This window comes from Rutidosis leptorrhynchoides, chromosome 2 (assembly GCF_046630445.1).
Source record: "Rutidosis leptorrhynchoides isolate AG116_Rl617_1_P2 chromosome 2, CSIRO_AGI_Rlap_v1, whole genome shotgun sequence".
Taxonomy (NCBI): Eukaryota; Viridiplantae; Streptophyta; class Magnoliopsida; order Asterales; family Asteraceae; genus Rutidosis; species Rutidosis leptorrhynchoides.
The window spans coordinates 538,794,869-538,804,976 of NC_092334.1; the positions used below are offsets into that span (position 1 = coordinate 538,794,869).

At 36.1% G+C, this 10,108-nt stretch overlaps 1 long non-coding RNA gene across 1 annotated transcript; it reads right to left on the bottom strand.

Annotated features, from left to right (window-relative positions):
• Window positions 1–7,848: 7,848 nt before the first annotated feature.
• LOC139893007 (uncharacterized) lies at window positions 7,849–9,281 on the bottom strand. The gene is made up of 5 exons (XR_011774302.1): window positions 8,971–9,281; window positions 8,548–8,613; window positions 8,365–8,463; window positions 8,141–8,233; window positions 7,849–8,050 (listed from the first exon to the last, which is right to left on the bottom strand). It is a non-coding gene; the product is annotated as an uncharacterized lncRNA (long non-coding RNA).
• Between the last annotated feature and the right edge of the window lie 827 nt (window positions 9,282–10,108).

The window sequence follows — 10,108 nt, forward strand, 5'->3', positions numbered from 1 at the left end:
TGGTCCATGTAGGCAAGTAACGTGGTTACTTGCACCCGTTACAAATAGTCTAAGTGCTAAAAATACACATGAAGGCAAACAAGTTGAATATACACACTATTGGATCTAGAAAAAAATGTTCAAATATACTTATACTGATAACATTATACAAAATAATGAATACAACAGAAAGAAGACTGATGTTCCTAACCTCAAAGCATACAAAAAGTTTAGACTCCAAGATTACTGAATTTGGATTGTGTTGTCTATGAAAATTCCCAGAATCATATACCATACTGGCAAAAAAGGGTGATCTTTTCTTGATCTTTTTACTGAATAATTAACAGCAAAAATAATTTAGCCTACAACCAAATTTACTCTGTACCTGAGAATTCATATATCAAAGATCTTACACTTTGATGGTCCTATGCAATAGGGGAGGTTGGGTTCATATACTACACTATCGGGAGTTTATCTACCGGGTTCACCAAAATAAGCTGTAAGCTTTTGTAGCCCACTTAACCATCTAACCTGAGCCAAAACGATTACAATGTCAGTAGGAAACATTATATCACTGAGTTATCATGAAGATATTATAAAGAAGATTGCATTAGACTCGCCAGTATATTAAATATCTTCAAGAATGTAACAAGTGTCAGGAAATTAGTGTGATCCTCACCAACAAAACATCACAAATGTCCATATGACATCATTGATGATAAAAGTTCAGATTCATTAATTGCAAGAACACACAAGTCTTCTAACTATAACTTGTTTTATTTACATTTATCTTCTATCTCAGTCCTCAAAGCTTCAATCCTATGAACCAAGGTTTATATATAATAAAATATCTGGAGCAGGCTTTCGAAGAACTGTGTTAAGCAGAAAGACAAAAAACATGCTCAGAAAATAACCTCCAGGCATTAATTAGTAGTTTACATGTTGATCCAAATCTTGATAACACACATACAGTTTCTTTTAAGTGGACCCCAATCTTCATGTTTTTAACACTGAAACAACCCTAATTCCCGAAAGAAAAATCGCCTTTGTATATCAAACACACCACACAAAAAAACCCTAAAACAAAAATCATAAAACATAAAATAAATATAAATCCTTTTTTGACAGACCTTGAGATAACATATATATGATTAACAGCTTCGTTAAGAAACTAACTGGATCGTTTACAATCTCTTTATGACCCTGTACCATCTTCCGATACACCGCCGGAATAGCTTGAACGCAGACCCCACCGCCACTAACCAAAATGCACCATGAAATAAATGAGATTGTGAACACAAATAATCACCAGAAGAAATGAGAGACCGGAGAGTGTGAAAAAAGTGTCGTATATTGTGAATCAACTGAATCTTTTGCGACGGAGGATTGGAACGTTAGAAACAATTGCCAGCAAATATATGAGCGTTTGATCAGCAGGGTTTACAAATTAGGGCGTGTTTACTTATTTTGTAAAGGGAAAGGGTGGTGATGGTATATATAGTTTTACAATATACCATGGATCGAGTATTAGCTTTCCTCAGTCCACCCTGCACTTTTCCATCCGGCCACTTTGTGCAAAGTATGTATGTTTGCCCTTTGGTAAGGAATTTTAACAATCCGTGAACGGTTGAAGCGACTGCACCAAACTGATGCAAAGCTATTTGCCCTAGGACGACATCGTAATCTTGAGTATGCTGGGACAACAGAATATTTGATAACCATTTGTTGTGACCAGCGGCCCTTTTCAAGCTGTGTTGTCAGGCATATGCTTCCCTTTGGACAGATTTGTTCTCCACTAAAGCCCGCGATGGGAAACGTGGGAGCCTTGATACATGCTTTGACATTCTCTAGGAGGCGTATGAAGTGGTTTTCATTAATGAGGTCCAACGCGCTCTCGAGATCGACATATGCCTTTGTGGAGCTACGTCCCTCGAGGTGGACTCTGACACCACATGAGCATTTTTACTGCTCTCCAGCAAGTTTGGCGGAAATCTAATCGGGTGTGCTCTCACACTTTCCAGGTCATCTCTACTATTTGCATTTGGATGATTGTTGTCCTTCATTCGACCCCTTCTTGTGATTCTCCTAATTGTATCATGTTAATTGTCCTAGCGACTCCCTCCCCTTACTATCTTCCTATATCTGCCATGAGAAGGCCCTCGTTCCGTCTTCCTTCTTGTCTTCTTTTTCGGTTTCAAGTGATCCAGATTTACTGCCTTGAGCTATACTATGATTTGCTCCGGCAATTGTCTGCAATCATTTGTGTCGTGACCATGATCCACAAATTGCTCTTTGTGCTTAGTGTGGTAGTCATGAAGGTTTGATGGCGCGTCAAAACATTCGCTTATGGGCTCACTCGCAAGGATCTCCTTTGGTGTCTTAGATAGGTCACACACTTGCGCTAATTGGTACTCTTGAAAGGTACATTTTTGCACTGGATTATGGTTGTAGTGGGTTGAATTCCTGTTAGACCTTTAATTCTTATCATTCCTCATTGGTCCTGAACCACTATACGGTTTCTTCCCACCCGAGCATCGTCCCGCACCTCGATAACTATCATCGTCGTCTCTCTTTCTTGTTGAGGTGTGGAGACATTTAAACAAAGTTGGAAATGTCGCCACAAAAGGTGAGTTAAAGTGTTGCACGGATTTTGCAGATTTTGGGTTGCGTGAAACCTGAATTCAGGAAGTTCCAGGCGTGATGCGGCGCATCACTCAAGAGATGCGGCGCATCCATGCAGCATTTTGGCCGAAAGTTTGTGATGCAGCGTGTTAAAGGAATATGGCGTGTCAAGGGTGCTCGATGCGGCGCATCGTGGGGAGATGCGGCGCATCTCCTGCTGGCAGCAAGTGGATCAACTTTTGCACATGGGATCCGATCTTGATTGACTCAAGTTGCACTTTAGGTGCATGTTGGGCTGCTTTACACCATCAAAGTTGGCTGTGATCATGCCATTGTATGGGTGTAAAGGCTTGCAAGTTGTCCATGTTGATTCCTTTATGTGATCTTGAAGATCAAGTTGAAGAACACAAGTGTGTTCTTGGTTTTCTATAAATAGGCCTCATTGTAACTCATTGTAAACTCACCACCACGAAATTTAATCAATAAGAACACTCTTTGGTTGGCCGTGGACTAAAGCAATCACAAACGATTGCATATAACCACGTTAAATTTTCGTGTTTTTATCATTCTTGCTAGTTTTACGATTATCACTATATTTTTCATTTGTTGGAAGTGGGTTAGATAACTTGGGGTTATCTTGTCTTGTTTGGGCTCACCTAGTCGAGTTTCCTAACATTTATATCCTTGTTTTAGCCAACGGGGCGGGGAAGAGCGTTATCGTCTCCCGCACGCATGTATTCCCATGCAAGCTCAAGGGCTTCGGAGCAAGTCTCTAAGGCCTGGTTGTGCAACGTTTTTTACCAAGGAGGGGGTGTCTGTCCCCACATATTCCAAATACTAACCCTGCGATTTGGTTTTTCCTCTGGTTTTTCCTCGTTGATATCCGAAGTCTCCTAAGCATTCTCTTTGCCTTTCTTTTAAGTCATGCACCTCCAAGAAAGTCTTTTTTCGTGGTCGCATGTGCTTATACTGTTGTAGAAATTTTGTACGTGGATCGGCGAACCCGAGTATACTTTTCAAGCTTAGCTTGTTAAACCATTCCCTGGCTACCCCTTGGAGGACACTTGGGAACATGTGGCAGGCTACCGGAGCTTCCCAATGTTCATAAATTATTGCCCCTTCAAACCTTTGTAGGAAATCTTTGGGGTCTGTTTTCCCCATCATAGTAGACTAGGGTAGGTGGGACACCTATCTTAGCGCGAAGCGGGTAGTTTGCAATGCCTTCTACAAACTTTTATGTAGTCGTGGACAACTCAAAGGATCGCTTCACCTTCATACTTGTCATCATTGTGAACATATTTCTAAATAACTCTTGCGCCGCTTCAGGTTGGCAAAAGTGGGTGCGGGTCTGCGGCCACCATATTTTGAAACAACACTCTTAACAGCTCTTAAGAGTGCTTGCGCTTGCTCCAGGGTAAAGGAAGTATTAGTTGATGGCGCACCTTCCACCATTGATAGTGCTACTGACGCCAACTTAGCCGTACCTTGAGACGCTGCAAGCTTCGCAGCAGCGAATGGCCGATTAGCAGCGTTGCTTATACTGTTTTCCGGTACTACCACATCCCTTTTTTTCGCGAATTCTTGTACTGCAGAGGGTGTGAGGTATCCTGAGATTGTTAGGTTAACTTTAGCTGCTCCCTCCATACCGATCTTCTGTTCATCGGATCGGTATGGACCCTATATGCATGACCTCTTATTCGTATTCGTCATCATCTAGTCTTTTATGCACTTTTGAGTAGGTTTTAGGTTACTATCGCCTGGGCTAGGGTGCTCGAAGTCGTACTCATCCGCGCTTAGTCGCACTTTTCTGCTTAAGAGATGCATTGTTCGCCATTGATAATGTTCGGACCTGAGTATCTATTTTAAAAAGACAAAATAACCGTAAACTTGCAGTTATTGTCATCGGTACTCCGGATGGCGTCATTTGAGCATAAGTACTTCAGGGCTAATCCGGGTAGATTGATTGGATTTGGGTTGGGTCACGATAGGATACCGTTATATAGTTCATATGAGAATCTACTGGAGGGTGGTTTATGGTTTACAATCAATTCTTATGTTGCCTTTTTGGCGGCTGAGTAACTAATGAGAGAATATATTCTAATCCTATTACTAAACCCTGAAGGAATCATTATGGATGACATTATAGATGGAAGGGCCATCATTTGGCCCAACAGTAGAGGTTGCTATTGGACTTTATTTTTAGGACTCTAAACCTGTGTTTCTCACATTCATACAAAAAGACCATAATATCCTTTGACATGTGTATGTTATTATATGCACTATTAGCGAGAAACTTCAAAAACACTAGATAAGGTCCTATTAGCGAGAAACTTCAAAAACACTAGATAAGGTCATCACAGCCTTCATAGCATCATTATCAAAATGATTAATTAGCAAGGGAGATTTTATACTTTTAGAATTATAGAATTAAGAGTGCAAACCGTGATCTTACATTTATAATTTGTCGTTTACTTTGTGACTCACTTTCATAACGGACTTTGAAAGTTAGAATTTTTCTTGCTAATAGCACTCGAGTGTTCTTGTTGATTAAAGCTAGAATATTCCTTTAAATGACCTTAAGGATACTCTAGTGTTACTTTATGAGATCGGCTCTCCACCAAATTTTTAGAATTCATAGTTGAAGATAATTCTCGATTGGAGAAATGGGGAGTGAATTAAGGAGGATTGGTTAACATGTTTCCTTTCTTATCTCTTAAACTTGATTTTATTTATATTACAAGCAGATTAAGCAAACCATGAAGTTTTTTTTAAACCAAAGAAATTAAACTTAATTAAAATACACTAAGGGCCTGTTTACATAGGCATTAATGAGCTGAGTGTTTTGGATGGCTTATTCGGTCACTAAGATGACTTGTTTACTTGAAGCTTAAATTAATAAGATGTACTCCTGGAATGCTGTTTGAGTCACCCCAAAAAGGGCACTTGTCTAGATATGGCTCCTTATTAATCTACATTTTCCCTGTTATACCCATCCCTAGTTTCTATTTTTTTCCTCTATATATTTAATCCCCAAATTGAAGAAATCACCAAATCGATGGTTGGAGTATACGACATCCCCAAAGTATTTTTTCCCCTATCTGCAGATAATACTATCTGCAGATAATAGAACGTAAGTGTGACGGAAATCACCCATCTCTTGTTTCTACCATTTTTCCTATTTTGTTCCTTTTTTTCCCCCTAGTTTCTACCTTTGAAATTAATAGATCCAAGATGACGATAACGGAAGTGAAGTTACTATCTCTAATTTCTATAATCTCCGATTCGATAAATTGAAGATGACGATAATGGAATAACTAGGGACGATGTTCGATGGAAGTGGTTGAGTTACCATTTTCAGTTTACAAGTGTGTATATTCTTTTAAGTTATAATTGAGTTGCCATTTTTTAATTTTTAATTTATAAGTATTGAATTTTATGTGTGACCATGTAAAATTTTAAAGGTAATTTTTTGATTTGTCAAATAAATTGTTATGTCCAATTTCTGTGAATAGAAAGCAGTTAAACAATAGATATTCAAGTAAGGGATAAATTTGTCATTTACATCATTCAGATAATATATATATATATATATAGTCATAAAAGTAAACATCATTTTATCAATTTTGAATTATTCCATATTGACATCTATATCCATATAACCATCTATATGGATAACATCATTTAATGGGAAAAAAGTAAACAAGTATCTTCAACCAGATTAAGCAAACCATGAAGTATTTTTTAAACTAAAGAAATTAAACTTAACTAAAATACACTAAGTAACTATTCAACCCCTTAGTTAATTACATAATATTAAAGATGATAATTTTGTGACGTTCAAACACTAGACATCGATGTTTTGACTCCAACCACTAGGTTATATTGAAATGGTTTATTATCCACAAATATGATTGCATAAACTACACTGTATCTGAATATCAATATAAGTTGTGCATAAACATGAGTTAGCACTAGCATGCACACTATGGGCAACCTCCAATCCGTTTGCCTTGGTAAGATAAAAACATACCCTGAATTGACCCATTATTAATCAATAAATGGGTCAATTGTCAATTGTCAATTGTCAAAATATATATATATATATATATATATATATATATATATATATATATATATATATATATATATATATATATATATATATATATAAAAAAAAAAGTGAACTTCGTACCTCGAAAAGCTGGTCCGAGTAGCCAAATGGAAGAATATGACCATCATCACGGCAACGTAAGTGCCTACAACGACTCCGGTTGCACAAAAATTACTAAATTGGTGTACCAATGCAGACTGAATACTTACGCATGCTGATCTGTGCTCCGTTTATTTCCATACACATCAAGACCTTGATTTACCTATGGAAACAGAGGATGCAATTTAAAGTGTAAGAAAAATTAAAAGTAAGTCCCATATAATAAGTTGCACAAACAATTCATTATTCTTTATTTACAAATTTCCTAAGAAACAATCTGTGTTTTAACTATTATTAATCCATACCCTATTGCCATCAAGGTCAAATTCCTTTCCGAGGGACTCCATGACCAATTGTTGCAAATATCTGCTGAATAAACAAAAGGCTGTCCTTGTATGGAAGTACCACCATTAACAGTGTTACAGATTAAAATGGTGATATTTACATCTTCACATGAACAATAATTTGATTTAGGAGGTATTGATTAAGCTTACCACAATACGTATAGTGATTGGTACAACATTATATATATATATCTGGAGGAAAGGAGAAATTTCTCATTTGAATCCAAGAAATTGCAAATAAAAAAGTTAAACTTTTGCATATGTATGCAAATTCATCTAATTTGCTTATGAGTGGGTTTGGTTTGGGGTTCTATTTCATTTCTAACCAGTAAAACAAACAGATAATATATACTATTAACAAAAATAGCTTAACAAGTCAAAATAGTAGAAAGTTGCTAAAGCGTGTTTATAATGCCAACCCTTCTTAAAGCATCCTATTCTAGAAAGTATATTATTATTATTAAAATAACCAAATACCCATACCTGTTTTGACATATACAGATATACTAACCCACCAACTGCACCCATTCTGATGAGGAACAACACAGTAACTTAGTCTTAGTCTATGTTATCTCAAGCGGGTCAATGGCTTTCTCTAGGAAAAAGAAAATGATACAAACATTCGCAGTATGAATTAGTTAGATAATATGTGATATATGATAGTTCATAGGAAATGAAAATGTTACCCTAATTGATGTGTCCACCCATTTATTTTACCATCAGGCTATTCTTTAATGGTTTTATTAATATTAAAAGGGCTCTTGCTAAAGAAAATTACCTCAATCAAATCGTTGTCCACCAAAAGTTGGATGAGAGTTAATCGTGCTGGGTTTATCACTACACAACACAACCATTAGTGCCATATCTTCAATGGTTGTCATTCTCTTTGTTATACCTAAATAGACAATTAAACGTGTTACAACAGTAAAGAATGAATATGTTTACATTACCTTTACATTGATAGTCACAAGAAAGCTATTAATACCTTTACGATATCCCCTCTGTTGATACGAATAAACTATGATCAATTAAAGAAACACGTATATGGAAATTGAACAAATGCAGAAGTTATCAGAACCTGTTTCCATCAAAACGATTACGATGTCAGTAGCAGCAATAACATTATATCCCACTAATTTTCTCAAGATATAAGCAGACTCATTAAAATATTATCTGCTAAAAATAGCTAGAATGTGTAGTGTTGTCCACCTGATAAGTTGCCTTTAAAACAAAATGTATGAACTACTTGTGCTGTGTCATTCTGCCCAATAAATCATACACAATGGATGCACCTTCCTTGCTCGAAGCCTGAAAAAGATAAGTAATGACACTAGGAAAATATATCACTGATTTATCTTGAAAATATTATATAAAGGATTGCATTAGACTCACCGGTATACTAAATATCTTCAAGAACTTAACAAGTGTCAGAAAATCGGTGCGATCCTCACCAGCAAACTTCACAAAAGTCCATAGCACATAATTCATGTTAAAAGTTCAGCTTCTTTCATTGCAAGAACAAACATATGAACCAAGGTTTATAAAAAAATCAAATATCTGAAGCAGGCTTTTATAAAACTGTGTTAAGTTAAGCCGAAAGAAAAAAACCTTGCTCTAGAAAATAACCTCCAGGCATGAATTATATACAATTTCTTTTAAATTAACCCCAATCTTCATATTTTGACACTGAAACAACCCTAATTCGCAAAAGAGAAATCACCATTGTTTATCAAACACACCACAAAAACAAAAAACCCTAAAACAAAAATCATAAACCATAAAATAAATAAATAAGTAAATCCTTTTTTGACAGACCTTGAGATAACATACATACGATTAACAGCTTCATTAAGAAACTGGCTGGATCGTTTACAATCTCTTTATGACTCTGTACCATCTTCCGATACACCTCCGGAATACTTTGAACGTTGCCCCCGCCGCCGCTAAAAAAAGTACACCATGAAATAGATGAAAACCTTCTAATTATTCATACAAGAACTACTGTAATATACAAATTGTCATCAGTAAAAGAAAGTTAGAGACAGGAGAGTGGGAAAGGAGCGTCGGATAGTGGAATCAACTGAATCTGTTGCGACGGTGATGGAGGATTGGAAGGTCCAAAACAATTGCCGGTAAACATTTGAGCGTTTTGTAGGGTTTAGAAATTAGAGCGTGTTTAATCACGGAGACACGGTCATGGAGTATTTTGTAAAGGGAAAGGGTTTGTGATGCTATTTATAGTTTTACATTACTGTATATCACAGGGTATTAGCTTTATGCCTCAGCAACTACACTAATTATTCTATTAATTTTTATTACCGTTTTCATAAAATATAAGGAGTAAGAAATGGAAAGTAACTTTCATATATACGCGAAGATCTTGTCAAGGGGGTAATTTTTATTAGTGTTGTAAAATATATATACATCTTGTTAAGGAATATTCAAATGAAACCAAATTTTAAGTTGAGATTCAAGGGACCAATCAGAGTGCGACACGTGACGTGATAAGCAAATGTGATTGAAAAAAAAATTAATTTTTTTTCAAAATTTTTTTTCCCGAATTTTTTTTTTTTGATTTTTTTAATTTTTTTTCCAATCACATGTGATTGGATTTGACATGCAGTAAATCACATGTGATTCTGCATGCCAATCACATGTGATTGTAAAATCCAATCACATGTGATTCAGCATGTCAAATTCAATCACATGTGATTGAATTTTTTTTTATAGTAAAATGACGATTTTCAGTTAATTTGTGCTAAAACCTTTAAACACCAAGTTTTTGATCAAATCGCCGAATTAAAGTCTGAAATTTTGAAGATATGATCACGAAACGCTAACAAACTTGATCAAATCACCAAATTAAAGTCGCTTTCCGGCTGAAATTTTTTTAACATGCAGAATCACATGTGATTGTGTTTTACAATCACATGTGATTGGGCTTTACAATCAC